At 42.5% G+C, this 16,449-nt stretch overlaps 1 protein-coding gene and 1 pseudogene across 1 annotated transcript in view; one reads left to right on the forward strand and one right to left on the reverse strand.

The window, feature by feature from the left end:
- The window catches only part of LOC119912601 (zinc finger protein 2-like), a 746,717-nt gene that overhangs the window by 521,768 nt on the left and 208,500 nt on the right, over positions 1 to 16,449 (reverse strand). The window lies entirely within an intron of this gene.
- LOC119912740 overlaps positions 1 to 16,449 on the forward strand; it is a 65,297-nt pseudogene that overhangs the window by 44,579 nt on the left and 4,269 nt on the right.

Consider the following 16,449-nt stretch of genomic DNA (forward strand, 5'->3'; position numbering starts at 1 on the left):
GAGCTGGAGACTTAAGACTTGGACTGAATCCTTTTCAGTGTTCTCATTAAATTAGTCGACACAAAGAGAAGCTTTGAATCATCATTTTAAAATGAACTGTTTTCTTTCAACAATATTTGTGAAAATGTGACAAATGTGACAGGTCCAAAATAAACACAGCAGCTTCCAGCATCTTCTAAATCCTGGTGGTGCAGAAAGTTCTGACATGTGGTTTAACTTGACTCTTAAGTTCCTGTCAGTGGTTATGATTTGCTGACTTCTCTGCCACTAAGCGACCTTTGCGGTGGCATCATAGGGCCCTGTGGCCAGCAGATGGCCCCCTACAGTCACTGCTTGCTAGTGGTGGAAAAAAACCATAAAATAAAATGAAAGACAGCTCTTTATATTTCGCAATAAATGGTTATTTAATTATAATACTATGGAAAACCAGTTGCCCTGATGGGTCAGCCGGACCCCTCGTGACTGGAAGCTGTTTGTTTCCCGAGCTTTGTCTGAGGGGAGGGACTTTGAAAACCCCTGATGTAGAGTATTGCCTAGTTATTGTTTTTAATCAGAATCAGCTTCATTTCCAAGTAGGTTTAAGAAATTTGATTTGGTGCCAAACAAACATGGCAGGTTTAAGAATATTAGAAAGATTGTCGGGTCTTTTTAAAATGAGACGTTGTTTCTGATATATATATATATATATATATAAAAAAAAATTAGTGACAACACCTGACAGTCAGAGGGTCCTCCAACTAAATTTTGATTAGGGCCCCTGAAGGTCTTGGGCCGGCTCTGCTTTTCTGTGTCTGTATAAATAGTTTGTTTGACTGCACGCATTAGAATGAGCCACAAACCAGAGAGCTGCAGCTGTTATCCAGCCTCTGGGAGATTCACCGTTTTTATTCCCCCACCCTCCGCCACTATAAAGTCGCCGAAAGTCAGCCGCCGTCATCTCGAATGCACCTAATGTGTGACAGTCCACTGTAGGTCTTCAATGAATAGTCGACGTAATCCACGACGTCGACTAGAAAACTTTGTCAACATGTAATTTCATTACAGAGAGGCTGTTTAAGGCAGAGATGGCAATCTTCCCATTAAGAACATTTCTGGTTGTTTATTTCTAATTGCAATGCACTACAGGAAGTGCCACTTCCACTGTCTGCCATGACTGCTTGACTGTAAGGCTACTCCCAAAGAAGAAGCTTTCATGCTGGAAGTGGAAACTAATGGAGAAATAGCAGAATGTTTTTTTGTTGTTACAAATCAACTGTGTAGAATTTGAATATGGTCCGTGTTACCAATGTTGATGGCGAATCAAAATGTGCTCAAACGTTTTCAGGCTTGAAGCTCCACAAGCGCCCGCGAGGTCAGCACCCACAAAGCCCTCTGGTCCCAGTTGGACCACTACAGCAGCAACAACAGAGGAAAGACGGTGTTTCCCATACGTTCATTTATTATTACATTATCCACTAAGTTACTGCCTAAAACTTACAAGGACCCAGCCTTTCGCCTGATGTAAACTGGCATTGGTTCCAGCCCCCCGCGACCTTGTACACAGGATAAGGGGTTGACGATGGATGGATGGAGACATTGTTAGTGTTATTTTATGTTCCAAAGCAAAAAGCTTTGTTAAACAGTTTAGTTTGTATAAATCAGAATTATAGGAGTAGCCTACGCTGTCATCTTCTTCCCTGGTTCATTTTGAATGGTAAACCTCGTTCACTTAAGCGTGATTTATACTCCTGCGTAGGGTCTACATGCGTAGCTACATACGTAGCCATGCATTTATACTTGTGTGTCAGTGTCTCTGAAATTCAGTAGCGCTACATTGGTGTAGAACAGTGTTACAGCCACTGGTTTTGCCGCTTGTAAAAGTTACTTCAAAGCACGGGGCACTTCCTGTCAGCTCGGACTCAGCAGGCCTCTGCCTGAGGATCTCAATGTGCGTGCTGGTGTGTATGGGACTAAAAGGTCCGAATATAACAAGGTGAGAGGCCATGAAGAGCTTTAAAAGTAATCAATAAAATTTTAAAGTCAATTCTAAAACACACTGGGAGCCAGTGTAATGAAGCTAAAACAGGAGTAATGTGGTCATATTTCTTAGTTCTGGTTAAAAGCCTGGCAGCTGAGTTCTGGACAGTCTGGAGTCGATCAGTGTCTATGAAGATTCTCAGTCATCCAGGTCATAGTTATCCAACGAAGGTTAAAATCAAGGGCAACTGGACTTGGTTGAAGATACTGGAAGACGTTTCGTCCCTCATCCAAAGACTTCTTCAGTTCTGACTGACTGGCAGGGAAACTCAACTATTTAACCTCAGTGGTGTCGTTGGCCCGGGTCATCGATACCGCTGGTTCGTTAGTGTTCCTTGTTGCTGTGAACAGTCGTTACAGTTGTTAAGACTACCTGTGGCCAAGACTGAACGACCATCGTTGGTATCTTCACCTGAGGCCAGCAGGTTACAGTAGATTTTTTTTAAACAGGTGAAAAGGCTGTTGCAATAATCCAGGCGTGATGAGATGAAGGCGTGTAAAATGGTCTCGGTGTCCTTAAAAGTTAACATAGATCGAATTTTTGCTATATGACTAAGTTGATAAAAACATGATTGAACAAGCTTTGTTGTGCAGCTCAAAATTTAAATTACTATCAAACCAAACACCAAGGTTCTTTGCCACAGGCTTAATGTGATTTACTAGGGAACCAGCAGATGGCAGTATTTGATTTGCCATCTGTTGAGACCCGATGACCAGAATTTCTGTTTTGTCTGAGTTCAGCTGGAGGAAATTATTTGACATCCATTTTTTAACTTCACAAAGGCAGTTGTTAAGTGAACTCAGCATTCCAGGGTCTGTGGATCTGACGGGCAAGTATATTTGTGTGTCATCAGCATAAATATGAAAAGAAATACCATGTTTATGGATAATGTCCAAGGGGAAGCAGATACAAGGAAAACAAAATGGGTCCTAAGACCGACCCCTGAGGCACACCATATTTAACTGGACAGAATGAAGAGACATAGTTGTTTACAGACAAGCAAAACTTCCTATTTGACAGGTAGGATAAAAACCCATTCTAGGGCAGTACCAGAGATCCCCACCCAGTGCCTCAGTCTGTCTAACATGATATTGTGATAAATGGTGTCAAAAGCAGCACTAAGGTCCAGGAGTACCAGGACTGAGCACTGCCTTCATCAGCAGACATTAAAAGGTCATTGGTGACTTTAAGCAGGGCAGTCTCAGTGCTGTGGTACTTCCTGAAACCAGACTGAAACTTTCAAATAATTTGTTATTTTCCAGTGAGCAGCTGTTTGGACACAATTCTTTCTAAATCTTTGCAATAAAAGGCAGTTTTGAAATTGGTCTAAAATGTTGTGGGAGGGAGGGATCTAAATCAGGTTTCTTTAGAAGTGGGTTCACATAAGTGGTTTTAAAATAATCAGGGACACAACCAGTAGATAGGGAGCTGTTAAAAACAGAGATCAAATGGGGCCCAACAGAATCCATAAAGGGTTATTTAGTTTGGATAAACATGCTAAAGATCATCAGTGTGTCATGTCAACCCTCCAGCCTCTCTGACTGTGAGTCCCAGCAGCTCTCAGCTGTTTGAAGGACAGTCCGTCTCTCTGAGCGTGAGGAGGACGACAGCTCTGCTGGATGGACGCTGACGATTAACACAACCAGAGGAACCAGGACTCAGTGTGGAGCTGACTGGGGAAGATCAGCTGGTTCTTCCTGTAACATCAGCTACATAAAACCATTGGACAGTGGAGTTTACTGGTGTGAGTCCAGAGAGGGAGCAACCAGTAACACCATCAGCATCACTGTCCCTGGTAAGATCAGACTGTGGAGTTAGTGTTGATGAAGCTGTGTGTAAATGATGAAATGCTGTAGTTTGTCTCTGTGTTGAGGTGGACCAGTGATCCTGCAGAGTCCTGTCCTCCCTGTGATGGAGGGACATGATGTCACTCTGCACTGTAAAACAGAGACCCCTCCCTCCTACCTCCCAGCTGGTTTCTATAAAGATGGCTTCCTCATCAGGACTGAGCCTACAGGTCACATGACCATCCACCATGTTTCCAAGTCTGATGAAGGCCTCTACAAGTGTAACATCAGAGGTCGTGGAGAGTCTCCATCCAGCTGGATCTCTGTCACAGGTGAGGAGGTTACCTCTGATTTCAGGACTTATTTCATTCAGAGATTCATGTGTGAATCGGCTCTGACAATATTTTAATAATCATGTAGGTGTACGCACAAATCCTCCACCTGCACTCAACCCAACTAATTATTTTCTCAGAATTATCCCACCTATACCGGTCCTTTTCAGGTAATTTCTTTATTGTGTTAATGGACGAGTGTTTTCTCATTTTAAATGTTTCCATGGGCGCAGTAATGTCACAGCAAATAACCTGGGACATTTATGCAGCTAAACGTAAATGAACCTGGACTGTGTGAGACCTTTTGGATGTGAAGAAGAATACAGAACATTGATCAGCGTTAGATTCTGACTGATCCTGTCAACAGGTCATTTAAATGTGAAGTTATGCTGCTGTGCCCCGTGCGTAAATGCGCACAGCGTCTCTTTTAATGGGGAAACGCTTCACCCTATTTCACCCACCCGGAAAGTCACAAAACGTTTTGCCCAAAGCTCTGCCTGCAGGAGGATGGGTGAAATAGGATGAATCGTCTCCCCATTAAGAAAGATGCTGTGCGCATTTACACGATGCATGACGCATAACGTCATTGATTATTTGAACCACTCCAACAGGATCAGTCAGGATGAACTGACCGCAGCCTCTCTGATCATGAAAGTAATTAGTTAAAGCACAAACTGCCAATAGAAATCTATTTACATATGATCCATCAGAGGAGCTACCGTCTTGTTAAGAGGAGCTGAGCTCCCTCGTAGTTTGCACCCTGCCTACAATCTCAACCGTGAGATTCCAGCAAATAACTTTACTCTTTTACTCATCGATTTGTTTTTCTGATGCCAAAATGTTTCTTTTTAGTAATGCGTTATAAAACTGCATTACACCAAAAAACAACACATTAATGTATAATTGCGTTACTTTTGTAAGGCGTCACTCCAACACTGTATGTACGCATTTCTACTCTGCAGCACCGCTAAGCGAAAATGTCTTCCAGCGTGTCTCAATGCGTCATACGTGACGCTTCAAGTATGTTTTGTCACTTTTTCTGAAAGCGCTGGTATTGGATGCCCTCGCAATACATTTAGCAGTAGCTACGTTTAGTTTGAAGTTCACGTAACCTGACCTCCTGCCATTACTGCCTACCTGGAGAGAGAGGGAGAGAGGGAGAGAGAGAGAGAGAGAGAGAGAGAGAGAGAGAGAGAGAGAGAGAGAGAGAGAGAGAGAGAGAGAGAGAGAAAATTATCAAAACATTTAAATATAAATGTTGTCGGTCATTGTCTAGTCAGTGTACACAAACGGTTAACAGTCCGTCGCAAAGTAGTGACAGAACATAATGACACAGCTGTTAGAGACACTTTGCTCTGTTTGACTGTCTCTCTGCTCCAGGATGCTTCATTCCCTCTGAAGCGGCTGTGAGCTGCACTTTATCAGAGGGGCTGAAGTGAACATGTGTGGGATGTGTGGTGATATTTCTGTCTGATCAGTTTTGGTTTTCTACCTCTGATGAAGAGCAGTGCGCTCATCTCATCAAGTACAGTCCCAGACAGGCACTCTGTCTGTCTGAAATTGTTATTCTGCAAATGTCAGAGAACACAGATATGTGGGAGAGATTTTTAATGTGCAGAAAGTTTTATACATGAGCAGAAAACCTGCTGAAACACAGGAGCTATTAAGGTGCAGGGGTTTATAACTGAAATAAAATGAATTCATTTATCATTGATTAAAAGGTGCCATTGACTCAGCAGGGATGAAATAAAATAAACAGGAGAAAGATATTTGACAGCAGCACAGAATGCCTGAGAGCCTTACAGCACTATATTACACAATATTTTTATTTTTTGAATTGTCATTTTGTGTTTCCTTTTATATAAATAAAGACATTTCCTCAATGAATTGGTGCAGAAAAATTCACCAGAATGCAGGAAATGAAAGTGTTTAAAGCCCAAATTTTTCAGGGGGAGAACCCCCAGACCCCGCTCTTAAATTAAATAAAATATACATATTATCAGTAATAAAGATACAAATCTTAATAAATGTATTTATGACCTCTGATATTTAATAATTAAAATGTAGCTCCATGATTTATAGGGGTCAGTTTGACAAATGTCATAACAAGGTAGCAGTTTTTGAGGGTTTGTCTCCAGAATGCAGGAAATTTAAGTGTTTAATGTTAATGTTTGAGTCAAGTCTCATGAGTTTGGCCAAACCCCTAAAAAAGCAAGGATGCTGTACTGGTGAGGGTTGTCCGACCGATTTTGGTGGGCCGCCTGGTCTAAAAATGCCAGGGCTGATTTTTTTGTCCCAGTCCAGCCCTTTGAGGAGGGATTGGATGATGGCTATGATGACATCATCACCGCTGTCACCACAGAGCGTCACTTCTGAGCTGATCAGAGATCAAAGTAGGTTCACCCTGCTGATCATTACATGGTTCACTTTAAAAGAGACGTCAGGGAAGGTCAACAATGGAGTCAGTGTCTGTTTTGGATCAGGATATCAAAAGGGCATTTAGCAATAAGGAAATAGTAGTGAGTGGATCCTGGATATTGAGAAGGCTTATCGTTCTTTGTGGAAGGAGGGATTAATGATTAAAAGTTAGGGGACGAATGTTTAATTGAAAAGATCAACACAAGTAATGTTTGGTATTGTCTGTTCAAAGACTGTTGAAATAGAGAACGGAATCCCGCAAGGAAGTGTTATCAGTCCAGTTTTATTTAATGTAAAGATTAATGATATCTTTGGCAAAATAGAGAGAGGATTTGGGCCATCTCTATTTTCAGATGACGGGGCCTTCCGGAAAAGAGGTCGTAATGTAGAGTTTGTTTTAAAACAGATTAAAAGAGTATTATTCTGCCTCTAAGACTAAACATGTTGTATTTGGTTTTAAAAGATAAGATAAGTTACCTAATGTAGGGCTGCATATGTGTGGGTCTCTACCGGAGAAGGTAAAGTTATTTAAATGTTTGGGTGTATGGTTTGAAGAGCGTCTGACTTGGGCTGTGCATGTCGATATAATTGTGCTGAAATGTGAAAAAGTTCTGAATGTTATGAGAAGTCTGGCTGGGTGTAAGTGGGAGCTTGAGAGGGAGACGGTGTTTATTTCCCAGGCCTTGATCAGATCTGGAGAGACTGCTGGAGGTAATAAATATAATGTTTTTTTTGTCACTCTAAATCAGTGCGCTAGGACACAGACAAGATGGCTACCTATGCCCTATTGGGTGCCGCATGAATTGAACATTGAGCTTTCTTTTCTTCAGGAAAAAGATAAGAGGAAAGTGACCCCGAGAATCGTGAAATATCTTAATTCAATCAGTGAGAGCACTTTAATTGTTTTTACAGATGGATCTAGAGATCCAGTTAGCGGGACAACCAGTTTTGGGTTCTATGTGGAGCAGCTTGGATTGAAATTATGGTGGATTGAGGAAGCCAGACCTAAAGAAGTCACTATCTGTTCTGACTCTGCGGCTGCTCTGGAAACGTTAAGAGCAGGACAACCTACAGCTCATCCTGACATTGTGAATGTGGTTTTTAGAATTGGGTTTGTTTGCAGCATCACTTCCTGCTGGGCTCCAGGGCACGCTGGGGTGAATGAGCAGGTGGACCACATTGCAAAGAAAAGCATACGTAGACGTATCCATGGGGAGAGGGGAACTGAGGGAATTAATCAAAGAGGGCTAGATTGAGGTTGGGCCACGGTGGGTTAAATGAGTCTTTGTAGGAACACATGTCAACACTGCCAAACTGAAAGAAGAAGACTTTAGTAAAATCCAAGGGGGTAAGCCAGAAATCGGACAGTGAAGCTGACCAAAGCCTGCATGGAGAGACCCATGAAGGCCCAAAAATGACGTCAAAACCCTGTGACACCCTGTCGCACATGAGAGATGTAACCGTATTGCTTAGATTACTCTCAGCAATCAAAAAAACTATCAGAGCAGTCAGAGACGCTGCGTTGGTGTTTGACAGATGAGCCTTGATGGTGGGCTGATTTAATCATTGACGATCCGAGTCAGACAAACACACTGACCCCATGAAACCTTTTGTTGCTACAGCTACCAGAATTACGGCGTTTCGTCATTAACACCGTCATTAAACCCGGTTATGCTGCGCGATCATGCGCAGTAGACGCTGGTGCCAACAGGAAGCAGCCCTGGAGCAGTATTTTATTGGTCCAAAACTGGCTTCACTTCCATTCAAATCAGCGGCTTCGTCCAGTAATATCTTGTCTGTGGTAAAATCACAGCAGTCTGACGCGCTGAACCAACTTCAGCAGCTACAGAGAAGCTGCTTTGTGAATCTGCTGCCTGAGCAACGGTAACTAAGGGGCGGGGCGAGACGCCGTGACATCGCGAGAACACTCCGCGGGATCCCGCAGTGCTCAGGGGCTGTGTTGGAAACGGAAGGCAGCTGCATCGCTACCGTAACAAACAGCTTCCTCCGAAGGCATCACTTTCAAGTGAAGGCAGCTTAGTTTCAAACATCCTTCTAGGGCAGCACTTAGGGCAACGTGTGACGTCAGCACGCCGTCTTGCGTCTCTTCTGGCTGTCAGAAGAGACGCTAGCCGTAGCATCAGCTAACTAGCTATTGAAAAGCTAAACGGCTAACAGACGCGTCAGAAGTCATACTGAACAAACTTGCTTGTTTACAGTCACGGACTCATATGATAGTTCAGTGTTTAGCTCTCGCTAGCTTTTCAAATTCAAAGCGTGGAAACGACTAAAAACTTATTTATTAAGTTGTGTTGTGTTAATTTGTGTACAAATTCGGCTTGTTTGTCCGCCATCTTGGCTAGTTTTCGTAAGCTACTGCGGCCGCAGCCGCGCTGCTTTGTGGGTAATGGTCAGCATCGATGCTGCCTTCAGAACTGTCTGAAGGCGTCTCATGAGACAGGAGGACATCGCTCGAGCCGTTTCAGCACTCGAGGTCTCGCTGTCCTGTCAGGAGACAGCAGTTTAACCCGTTTCAAACACAGCGTGTCAGCCTGAAGAGCTCCGAGACCAGAATCCAGACTCAGTCCAGGACAACACGGTCCACCAGTCACAGCGGAGACCTGCAGGACGATGGAGAACCAGAACCCGGACCACAGGAGCCAAACAGCAGCCTCGTGCTCTGATAGCGCCGATGTTCAGGTCAGTGTTCATGACTTCATCACGAGACTAAAGACACGTGATTCCTGTTTTCATCTTGAAGAGAGGAAGCTGAAAGAAAAATTCATGAGCGTTTCTCTTTTCTTTGTTCTGTGAGTTCCCGCGCGGCGCATGCGCAGTGCAGCACGCGCTGTGTCGGGAGCGCGCAGAACAAACAATGATCCGTCTGAATGATCTGTGGAGGATTTCTTGTGAACCTTCACTGTGTTTTCACCGCTGAGTTAATATCGTTCATGATATCAAGTGGTTCTGGTTTAAAACGGGACAAACAGCGACAGCATGGTTCTATTGTGCGAAAGTGACAGTGTGAGATCTGTGAGGGGCCTTATTGAGGACGCCAAATAAATTGCGCGTGTCACTGGTACAAAGCAACGAAATGCAGATAGCATCTAACCAGAAGTGCTTAAACAGTAATTAAATACAACGATACATTATTATCCAAGTACATGGTATGAATGATACATACAGTGGGTACGGAAAGTATTCAGACCCCTTTAAATTTTTCACTCTTTGTTTCATTGCAGCCATTTTCCAAAAATCAAGAAAGTTCATTTTATTTCTCAGTAATGTACACTCAGCACCCCATCTTGACAGAAAAAAACAGAAATGTAGAAATTTTTGCAAATTTATTAAAAAAGAAAAACTGAAATATCACATGGTCATAAGTATTCAGACCCTTTGCTCAGTATTTAGTAGAAGCACCCTTTTGATCTAATACAGCCATTAGTCGTTTTGGGAAAGATGCAAAAAGTTTTTCACATCTGGATTTGTACCCACTGTAAATATATGTATACATGAATATATATTACTACAGGTAAATACAGGTTATGACTATGGCAGTAAAGTATAAATAACTATACAATATGTACAGTAGTGTAAATGTGATTATTGTGGGAGTTATACAGTTTGTATAGTAGCAATGTCTAGGGAATGATTCACATACAGAATGTGCAGTGCGAATGTACAGTAGTGCAATGGGTAACAGCTGGTTCAATCCAGGGGAGGATGGTGAGTGTGAAGGCGGCGTTGGGGGGCAGAGTTCAGCAGGGAGACAAATGGACATATTCTGAATTTAGAAGATCAGATGTTTGATCCTAGGCAAGGCAAGTTTATTTGTATTGCACAATTTAACAACAAGGTAATTCAGAGTGCTTTACATAAAACATAAAAGCAACAGGGAAATATGTAAAAGTTTAAAGGCAACATAAAATATAATAAAAGTTACAGTGTGACAATCAGGGTTAAAAGAGTTAAATGGAGCCGTTATCTGGGAGTTTGTTCTAAATATACGGAGCATAATAACTGAACGCTGCTTCTCCTTGTTTAGATTTGACTCAGGGGACAGAAAGCAGACCTGCCCCAGACGACCTGAGAGGTCTGGATGGTTCGTAATGAAGCAGAAGATCAGAAATGTATTTTGGCCCTAAACCATTTAGTGCTTTATAAACTAACAGGTCATGGCTCCTCAAATTCAGGTCTGAGTCCATGACTACACCAAGATTTCTGACTTGATTTGTGGTTCTTAACATTACAGATTGAAGTCTAGCACTGACTTGCAATCGTTCCTCCCTGGCTCCAAAAACAATAACTTCAGTTTTATCCTTGTTTAATTGAAGAAAATTCTGGCACATCCAATTGTTGACCTGCTCAATACATTTACTCAGCGTCAGTATGGGATCATAGTCCCCTGGTGAAATGGTTAAATCGGTGAGTCAGTTTTTCATAATCTGAGCCAGTAGAAGCATGTAAATGTTAAACATAAGAGGTCCCAGAATGGAGCCTTGGGGAACTCCACATCATTTTTGTCAGCTCAGATGTGTGATTACCTATAGACACAAAGTAGTCCCTGTCCTTTAAGTAGGATTCAAACCATTTTAGTACTGTGCCAGAAAGTCCAACCCAGTTTTCAAGTCTGTCTAGTAATATGTTGTGGTCGACCGTGTCGAATGCAGCACTGAGATCCAATAATACTAAGACTGAAATTCTGCCACTGTCAGTGTTTAAATGGATGTCATTGAAGACCTCAACGAGAGAGACCACCTTTACCTTGGCTGGTGCAATGGCATCAAGAACATTTGTAATTTTAGAACTGAAATTATCTACAAGCTCATTGACTGAGACCTGTGAGAGGACGGGTGTTGAGGAGAAAGCCTCAATAAATTTTTCACTAATGTTTTCAGCCATTTTGTTTTAAAATTTGTGTGCACGCAGATAGCACTCTCAAAGAAAACACAGGAATGATCAGAGAGAGCAACATCAGTCACCACAACCTTGGAAATGTCCAGACCCTTGGAGATGACCAAGTCCAAAGTGTGACCCTTATTGTGCGTGGGCCTCGTCGCATGTTGAGTCAGTCCATAATTATCAAGAACACAGTTCTTTAGTCCCTCTGTCCTGGGGGTTGTCAACATGGATGTTAAAATCGCCAACAATAACCTCACAGTCAAAGTCAATACAGATTATAGACGAGTGTTATATTAGCAGTTCACCAAAGTCATCAAAAAAGTTTGTACAGTACACAGGGGGTTTAGGGTAGAGAAAATGGCGAGGCAGCGAGGGAAGTTACGGTGAGTAAATTTTGTCCCAGCTCTAACCAGGTCTTCCATGTGATCAGTGAAGTCCAACAGGGGGGAGAGGGGAGAAAGGGTGTCTGGAGATGAGGGCGACCTAGATGGGGATTGGGGGGGTAGAGATGATGAATCCTCACTGTTGGTTTTCAGTGAGGGAGGTGGAGACTCTTCCTCTTGGCTCAGTTGTCTCCCGTGATCAGAGCTCTCTTCCGGCGGGGGCTGAGGTGGCTCTCCTTCAAGGTTTCTGGCATGTTTTGTTATGTTTTCTTCTTGTTTTGATTCCTCTTGTCTCTTGTCCTTGGCAGAGGGAACAGATGAGTGACGCAGAAAGTAAAACAGGTTGGAGCTGAACAATTTTACTCCTGACTTGTTAAGGCGAAGTCCATCTGCCTTAAAAAGAAGTCTGCAGTCCCACACAAAGTAAAAGTTTTTGATGAAATGCAGCTCAGCTCTCAGCTCCTCTTCGGATTGGCGGTATAGGGCCACTGATAAACACCTCAGCATTCAAAGAGCTGACTGTGTTCAACAGAGTATTAAAGTCCTCTTTCAACACTTCAGACTGTTGCTTCACAACATCAGTGGTCCCGATGTGCATTATGATGTTTTTCACGGTAGGATGTTCAGCCACGATATGCAGGATTCTTTCTGAGTACTTTGGTGTTCTTACTGCACATGCTTTGTTAACAGCAGAGTCTCCCACAATCAGAGTTTGAGGCCAGTCGCATCACAAATCTCAGGGCGCTGGGTTCTGTCTGTTACTCGTCCTCCTATTTCCCCAGGAAATGATTTACTCTTAGGCTTTGCACCAAGAGCGTTCCAGGGAGGACTCAAACTTATAGATTTATTACCCAGTACACAGGCCTCCTGCTTCTTGGTAGTCTTGTTGGTGCTAATTAGCTGTGTGTTAGCATGCTCTTGTCCACTGTATTGGGTCCACCGTAAAGTGGTGTCATTCCCACAGTAGTCCATTCACTTCCACATTCACTTCTAACCTGTGGATCTTGGTTTCCAGGACAGTAATTTTCTGTAGAAGTTTGTAGAAGTCGTCCGTGGAGAAGGGGGGCATCTTGTTGCTAATTAGCTTTAGCTATAACTCCAGTCACTGCAGTACAGGCTAGTGCTATTGATAGGCCGCACTCGCGTAGCACTAAGATCATAAAAGGTTTTAAAGTATGGCAAGAGCCAACTTTATCTGACAGTCCCAGTGATTTAAAAGTATCCAAGAGCTGCTGATTTCTAGCAGGGGAAAAAAAAAAGCGTTTAAGCCAAAGAATGCAAGGAGAGGCAAGAGCAAGCAGCAAAGCGTCTGCACTGTAAGAAAGCAGGAAACAAGCAGACTGCTTGCAAAAATGTATTAAGTCTCCAATTTCTAATTGGAGGGTTGTTTTTTATTGACATACTAGAAACCGGTGAGTGAATGTTGATAGTGAAAGGGTGAAACCGAGTGTCTGAGATGTCATAATTGAGCTACTAATCAAACAATAGTCTAGGTGTGAATATGAGCTGTGGACTGGTGAAAAAGAGGTACAATTCTCTGAGAGTGGGGCGATGAGAATGCAAAGGCTTTCTGTCGATTCCCACATACGAGGATTGCCTGCCGAGTCTGTCAACGGCTGTATTGCATACCAGGTTGAAGTCCTCTCTTTTTTATAAAAGCTGTGTCTGAGTGAGCAGAGAATGAGGTGAAGCATGCATGAAAAAGGAGGCGTCGTCAACATTCGGGCCTTAGATATTATAAATCAGGTTTTTGAATGGAAATGTTATCTACAATAAATCGACCTTTTGGATCTATAACGGCAACATTAACAGAAGAAAGAAGTAGACTTTTAACAAGTTATTTCCGTTTGCAATGTTCAAACTTAGCCACAGTGGGTCTTGGCCTATGGTTGTCCGACCACCATCCTCCCAAATGGTGCACCCGTTCTTCACGGTGTCGGCCGATAGCTTCAGCTCCTTTTAAGGATGACTTTTTTTAGTCTTCTCAGGGCCTTTGTCCGCCTTCTCAGGGCCTTTGTCCGCCTGCTCCGGGATGCCCAAGATGACCAGGTTGTCCCCATAGACTGCATATAAGAAATGGACGTAATCATCGAGACGTCACCCGTTGGTTTGTGGACTGCCATTTTGAAGCCTCGAGTTTGGCCAACCATGAAGTGACCGGAAGTGACGATACGGTGGAGCTAACGGGCGTGTGCGGAGCTAGCTAGCTTGCTTAGCTAGGTGCAACTGTAATTCACGTTAATTCTCATTTTAACAGGGCTGATAACTTTGTCTAGAGAACAGTCTTAAAACTAAATGTACTCACCAGAGAAAGTGAACAGCCAACTCCTAATAAGCTTTTTCAACGGCGCTGGTTAAATTTACACAGCTACAAGTCGGCTCTAGCCTGATTGACAGGTTGCCATGGTAACGACTTGTCAATCATAGATAATCATACTCTGCTTTGTGGTCTATTTTAAAATAAATGGGGCCATAATTTACTAAATGAACATCATTTTGTGTTGAAGACTTGAAACTAGCGACTGAGACAATAAACTCATCAGGAAGTGTTTACTGGTGTAATTATTCAGCTGAGAAGTAGGGTAATTTTCCCATTATTTCTAATGGAGCCGGACTTCTTTTTGCAACCAGATGAGTCGCCCCCTGCTGGATTTTCAATGGAATGCATGTTTCGAGGACTTCTGCATCAAATTCATATTGTAGACCAGAAGCTTCCTGCTTGGTTGTCCCTCATGCTGCACGCCTGGAGATCGTTGATCATTTCTCTGTTTTAATTTTCTTCTGAGCCAAAAACCTTCGGTTATTGTTGCGTTTATTTCTGCGGTGTGATAGGCTGTTAGATCTATACAAATAGAACATGTCTTCAAGCTTGACCTAAAGCATTACCACCGTTGCACATATTTTTTTCTATGTATATTACTGCCATCACTTATATACTAGAGCCCAACCAATTTATCGTTTTGCAGATATTACTAATGTTAGATATTAGAGAACTTGAAGCAGCTAGCCGTGTTAGATTCTTGTTCGGCTTACATTTATTCACAAGTCCGCGCTGGTTTAATCATTTCTGACACACCGAGTAGAGACAAGCAGCCCGCAGAACGTCAAACACTATAGTTTAATCTCTCATTAGCTTTGTGGCTAATTTAGCATCAGGCAGCGGTAGCTGCTATACGTTATATTTAATAATACAGTGTTTCCCACATAATGACAGTGTAACTGTGGCGTCCTAAAAACCAGCTGTATTCTAACATAAACTTAGCTCTCCTTATTAGCAAGGCTCCTTACACGCTTGCTAATAACTTTTAATAGCTGGGTCTCCAACGTTGAGAGCGTTGTGTTGGACAGATTTGTGCAGCTGTGTTAACGAGGGAGAGAAAGCGAGAGAGAAGGGTGAGAGAGAGAGAGGGACGAGTGAGAGAGGGACGAGTGAGAGGATATGCTGTGCCAATAAGCGCTGCCTGCAGCTCAAATATGATTTTAAATAGGCCTAGAAAAAAACGACGATCAATCTGTGGCGGTTAGCATTGATATTGTGGTGGGCCGCCACAAATAAATGAACGAATGGGAAACACTAATATTTAGAAGTAATGAACTAGGGAGAAATGAGAGGTAATGAACTAGGGAGAAATGAGAGGACCGTTCACTAGAAGTGCCGCACTGTTTCAGAATAAATCTACAATCACGTCTGCCAGAGTAACGTTAGCCTCCACCACTCACTTACTGTGACATGAAACATCCTGCTGTGACCTGGGAGAGTGCAGTGAAAAACGTGAGGGTTAGCAAGTCTGGTGTGAATGTTTTCAGGAGAGGAGAAGTGATAATGACCAACTCACCGTGAACACTGAGTGCGAGAGTTAGGCTACCAGGAGCTCCTGTTTTGTTCTATTGTGCTGCAGTGTTTTAAACAGAGGAGCTATGCATGACATGAGGGAAGGATCCGACTCTTTATTTTCTAATAGTCATATATTGGCTGTTTTAAAGGCGAATACAGATATAACTGCGAGTAGCTTATATCGGCCAATAATATCTGCAAAACGATAAATCAGGTTGGGCTCTAGTATTTTTGTTTTGCTGACCCAACGATGCATTATTTACTTTAAGTTTCATTAGTTGTAGAGCTCAGTTGTAACAAATGGGATATTTTTAAAATGTTTCTGTAGTTTTATTTGACTCTTAGTCATCAAAACCTTAATATATTTTGTTGTACTTTTGTTCAAAGTACTATTTATAACAATACAAGTTTGTCTATACTGCTCTATGTCATGGTACCTTGGTATGGTTTCAACATAACATTTTAAGGATAGTCTTTGTTTGTCATGCATTTCTTAAAATGCATTTCTTAAAATAAGGGGAAAAAAACGATAACCTTATCTGACTTAAGAGCCCGACCGGTATGGGATTTTTATCTGTCTATCTAGTCTGTAGTATGGGTCAAGCTTCAACAACCCTCTGTGGACACAGCCCTGCAGTTGGTTGTCACAGGTGGTAATGCATCAGTCAAACTTGAACATTGTGGGTTATGTTTCAGAGACATGCTCTTAATGTCATTTATGGTTCTAGATAGCTCGCTGCACCATGACATCTCACTCACTGTCTATGTCTTTCTG

The sequence above is a fragment of the Micropterus salmoides genome, unplaced genomic scaffold (genome assembly GCF_014851395.1).
Source record: "Micropterus salmoides isolate LMB-PRFRI ecotype aquatic unplaced genomic scaffold, ASM1485139v1 Ms_hic_scaffold_2, whole genome shotgun sequence".
NCBI lineage: Eukaryota > Metazoa > Chordata > Actinopteri > Centrarchiformes > Centrarchidae > Micropterus > Micropterus salmoides.